General features: G+C 39.8%; 1 non-coding gene across 1 annotated transcript; it reads right to left on the reverse strand.

The window, feature by feature from the left end:
• Positions 1-708: 708 nt before the first annotated feature.
• Positions 709-812, reverse strand: LOC148567414 (small nucleolar RNA R71). Its single transcript, XR_015882989.1, has one exon. It is a non-coding gene; the product is annotated as a small nucleolar RNA R71 (small nucleolar RNA).
• Between the last annotated feature and the right edge of the window lie 4,693 nt (positions 813-5,505).

Here is a 5,505-nt window from a genome sequence, read left to right on the forward strand (position 1 = left end):
TAAATTCAAGCAACTAACTCACTGACTCACTAACTATTTGAATTAATTCCTCAACTGCTCTAACCATACTCTTCCATTAACCAAGAGTATTTCACTTGTTTGGTGCCTGTGCTGTGTTTTTGTATGACAGGTAGGAGAGGAGAGACATCAACTCCTCCATATACCGAACCAGAGAGGACCCTTCATAGACTTAGAAGGGAAGCAAGAGGGAAGAGAGTACTGAGAGAAGAGGAATCTGAAGGAGAATCTGAGGACAATTTTGAGGAAGCTTTAGATCTCAACATGGATAGAGAAGTTCACAACCATGAGAGGGCTGATGGAAACAATGCCATTCCTGAGAGGAGGGTTCTTGGTTCATACATAAACCCAACCTCTGGGAATTGTGGTAGCAGCATTCAGAAACCACCCATTCAGGCCAACAATTTTGAACTCAAACCACAGCTAATATCACTTGTGGAGGATCATTGTTCATTTGGTGGGAGTGCTAATGAAGATCCAAACCAACATCTCACAAAATTCCTGAGAATTTGCGACACTGTGAAGTCCAATGGAGTCCAGGAAGATACCTATAAACTGCTCTTGTTCCCATTTTCACTTAGGGACAAGGCAGCTAAGTGGCTGGAATCATTCCCAAGGGGGAGCCTAACAACCTGGGATGAGGTGGAAAGCAAGTTTTTGGCACGTTTCTACCCCCCACAAAAGGTCAATAGGCTTCGATCTGAGGTTCAGATCTTTAGACAACAAGATGGTGAAACTCTCTACAAGGCATGGGAGAGATTCAAGGATTTGACAAGGAAATGCCCACCAGACATGTTCCATGACTGGGTGCAATTGCATATTTTCTATGATGGACTTTCTTATGAATCAAGGAAGGCTGTAGACCATTCATCAGGAGGTTCATTGAACAGGAAAAAGACTGTGGAAGAAGCCATTGAAGTGATTGAGACAGTGGCTGAGAATGAGTACTACTATGCTTCAGAGAGACACAACACTAAGGGAGTCATGGAGCTGAACCATGTTGATACAATTTTAGCCCAAAACAAGGTGTTTGCCAAGCAACTAGCAGAGCTCACCAGGAAATTAGAAACAAAGCAAGTGGCTGCAATACACACACAAGATCAAGAGGAAGTAAGCACTGAAGGAGGTGATTGGGAAGAGGCCAGTTATGTAGGAAATCAACAAAGGCAACCATATGATCCACATTCCAACACTTACAACCCAGGATGGAAAAACCACCCAAACTTTGGGTGGGGAAACCAGCATAACCAACATAACAAGTCCACATACCAAAACTCCAACCAAAGATCATACCAAGCCACACAAAACACTTACTCACAACCATCATATCATGGCCAAAATAATCAACCTACCCAACCTAATCCGAACCAATAATTTCAAGATCAATTAAACAGGATAGAAGGAATGCTGGCAAACATGGGTCAGGACATAAGTGAGTTGAAAAGCTTTAGGGATGATGTGAGATCTACCTTAAGGACCATGGTGAAAAACTCAAGAGGATGGAGTCTCAAGTAGGAGAGCTATCTCAACAGGCCCCCAAGTCAACTGCAGTGTTCCCTAGTGACACAGAAAAGAATCCTAAAGGGGAACAAAAGGGAGTGAGATGGGAAGAATGCAAGGCCATCACCATACTGAAGGAAGTCTCAGAAGAAGAAGGAATCAGACCCTCAGAATAGGAGCCAGAAATCTTGAAGGAAGGTGTGGAAGAAGCTAAGCAGGAAAGTGAAACTGAGCAAGCCAAGGAACTGCAAAAAGGCATACAGGAAACATACCAACCAAAAGCACCATTTCCTCAGAGGTTAGGAGGAGGTGAAAAAGGGAAAACCTATTCAAGGTTTTTAGAGACATTTAAGTCTCTCCATATCAATATTCCCTTTCTTGAGATTCTCCAGCAGATGCCTACACATATCAAGTATTTAAAGGAATTACTGAGCAAGAAAAGAGTTTTGAAGGGAGGACAAACTGTAATAATGAACAAAGAATGCAGTGCCCTCATCAAGAAGGACATAGTCTCTAGGAAAACAGACCCAGGAAGTTTTCATATCCCCTGCATCATAGGGGAAACAAAAATTTATAGAGGATTCTGTGATCTAGGAGCTAGCATAAATGTGATGCCTCTGACTCTTATGAAGAGGCTACAACTGAATGAGGTGAGATCCACTGATGTAATCATACAACTGGCTGACAAAACTCAGAAGCAAGCTGAAGGGGTAGTTGAGAATGTGCTGGTGAAAGTGGGAAATTATTTCTTCCCCACAGACTTTGTTATTTTGGACATGGAGGAAAGCTACCTACACCCTATCATTCTGGGAAGGCCATTTCTAGCCACTGCTAGAGCGCTCATAGACGTAGAACAAGGAGAGCTAATTTTGAGAATACATGATGAACAGCTCATTTTCAATGTTTTCAAACCTGCATCTGAGCCTGAACCAGAATCTGAAAAGCCTAAGGATGATAGTAGCCATCTGTGTTTGGAGGAAAGCAATCCAGCAGCTGAAACTCTGAAACAGTCCTTGGAAGGCAAACAAGAATTGCACGAGTTAAAGCCACAAGAATCAATAGAAACAGATCAGAAGGATCCTCCTGGCATAAGGGTCAATGAAGAAATCCTCAAGAGAAAGGGAAGAATTGTAAAGAAATTGCCAAGAGGGTGGAGAAACAAGAAAATTCCCACTGAAGGTTTCTCTCCGGGAGATAAAGTGATATCAAGTCATTATCTGCCAATCCCACCTGGCCTCAAAACCATTCCTTCCCAGCTCCCTCAAGTGTTCACAATCAGGAAAGTTCTTTCTATGGAACATTTGGAAATCATGAAGGAATCAAATGGGGACGTTTTCATAGTGAGAGGAGAGGACATCAAGCACTACAATCCACCCTAACAAGGGGCAACCGTCAAGCTAATGACGTTAAAGAAGCGCTTGTTGGGAGGCAACCCAACCTGAGGTAATACTCCCTTGCTGTTTCTTTTATTTGTTTCAATAAAAAGGTGAAGTAGTTTCTGTGCATTGCAAAGAATTAAGTTTGGTGTTTCACACCAAACAATGAATTCGTGGATCAATAATTCAAAGGGGAATGTGTGACTCTAAGTTTGGTGTTCCACCACACAGATCAACTGAACACAACAACCTTTGAATTATATGAAAGGAACAACCATTCTAAGCAATCACAGGAATGCTTAAAATCCTTAGCAGCAACTTCATTCCAAGGAGAATTCAAGGACTCAAAGAGCAGAGGAGTAAGTAGGAGACTAAGTTTGGTGTTCACACACCAACTTAAGACTCAGACACTTGCCCATACATAGTTGAGCTAACCACTCAAGTGCTTGAGAAGCAAGCAACTTCATCACTCTTTACAGGAAAGGAAACAAGGATCTTAGAAAGAACATGAAGCAACAACTAGGAGAAGAAGGAAAAATCAAATTGTTTCCTGGCAACAAAGAGAAAACAAGAAATTTCACAAGGTGGTGGTGTTCCTTGACCATTCTTTAAAAGGCAAACAAAAGCATGCTTGTTCTGGTTTAAACTGTAATTGTTGAATCTTTCTGGAATGTGAAGTTTTTAGTATGAGTGTCTGTTTACTGCTTTGAATAAAGTGAATGCCTAGATGTTTGGATATAACTTCACCTTCTTAAACAAATGCTTGCCATGCTTGTTCTGTTTCCAAAAATAAAAGAAAAGTTTGAACAAAAGTAACTTGGCTCAATTAGTGACAAATCAAGTAGAATTAAGTGGTGGTATGCATGCTTGATTGTTTAGTCAGATCACTGGAAATAGAGTGTAGAATTATCATTTTTTGTGTAGAAATTGAAAACTGTCTATGGATCTTAATGAATAAATGTCTTTGGCCATGAAAAAGAAAGAAAAAGAAGAAGAAAAAGCCACTGAAAAAGGGCAACCAAAAAGCAAAAAAATTGAGAAAATAAGCTAGGCACCAATGGTTTGAACTTCTGAGACAAATGCCTGTGGTGTTTATGTATTAAGGATATGCTTGGATGAATAGGTTCTGAGGAGTGTTTCAACACTTGGTAACTTGGGTTAACTAACCCGGGATTATCAACCAAAAGTCCATTATCAAGAGCAACCTAAATACAAAACATTTAGTCACACAAAGAGGTGCTGGGCACCAATGTCTCAAGAAGAAATGTGAACTAAAATGCCTGGAGTGGATATGTGTAGTGCACTGATAAGAAAAAGAAAATGCCAAAGGCTTGTGCAACACATGACACTAAGCAAACAAGGAGCAAAGGAGCTCTAAGAAAAAGAAAAGAAAAACAAAGAAGAGAAAAGTGCCAAGGACATAAGAATAACAAGAGGCCATAGCAGTGTTTGATGGATGCAATGAAAAAGTGATAATCTTACCTGATAAGAATGAAAAAGTGATGCTGCAACTTTCTGCATAAAACCCTTTTGATAAACTTCAAATGCTTGCTAATATAGCCAATGTAATTGCTTTCTGTTTCATACTTTCTTCTCAAATAACTCAGGACTTGCTTAGGGACAAGCAAATATTAAGTTTGGTGTTGTGATGCCAAGGCATCTTAGGCTAGTTTCACTAGCATTTTTCTGTTAGTTTTAGTTGTTTTATGCATTTTCTTGAGCTTAAAGTAACCAAGAATGGTTAAATGAATAACAAAGCAATGAACCATCCAAACAGTATGATTTTGATGCAAATTCCATGAGTTTTTAGTTATATTACTTAAATGCTATGAATGGAAGATTTCTCATGAAATTTTGCAAGACTTTGATGCAATTGTTTGGATGATTTCAGGGAAGAAGAGGCTAGGCAAGGAAGCAACAAAATCAATAAAGGAAGCTTGAATATCACATGTGGAGTTTAAGTTCCAGTTTAAGCCTAAACTGGAGCTTAAACGCCAGAATCATGAAGGCTAAGAAATGCTGGAACTGGCGTTTAACCTCCAGTTTAACCTTAAACTGGAAGTTAAACGCCAGAATGAGAATTTCACCAAGGGAGCATTTCCACGTTTAAGCTCCAGTTTAACCTTAAACTGGAGCTTAAACGTGTTCGACACAATTTCTCACCAGGAAGCATTTCCATGTGACCTCCAGTTTAACCTTAAACTGGAGGTTAAACGCCAGAAGTAAGAAAGGCACCAGGAGCATTTCCACGTTTAAGCTCCAGTTTAAGGTTAAACTGGAGCTTAAACGTGTTGGACTATTTCTCTCCTCTAGGGTTGCTTTCTCATTTCCACGTTTAAGCTTCAGTTTAACCTTAAACTGAAGCTTAAACGTGTTCGACATTTCACACTCCTGGGTTGCTTTCTTCCATTTCCACGTTTAAGTTTCAGTTTAACCTTAAACTAAAACTTAAACTTCAACTTAAACGCCACTTTTTGAAAGGATTTCTGGGCCAAATATATTGAAGTTTAAGTTAGCATTTGAGCACAAACATTAACTTAAACGTATTATGGTATGAAACCCAATTGAATATCATGGTTTATGGGATTGGGCCTGAAGAATTGATGAGTCT

This window comes from Arachis ipaensis, chromosome B4, assembly GCF_059453495.1.
Source record: "Arachis ipaensis isolate K30076 ecotype BB chromosome B4, ASM5945349v1, whole genome shotgun sequence".
NCBI classification, from domain to species: domain Eukaryota; kingdom Viridiplantae; phylum Streptophyta; class Magnoliopsida; order Fabales; family Fabaceae; genus Arachis; species Arachis ipaensis.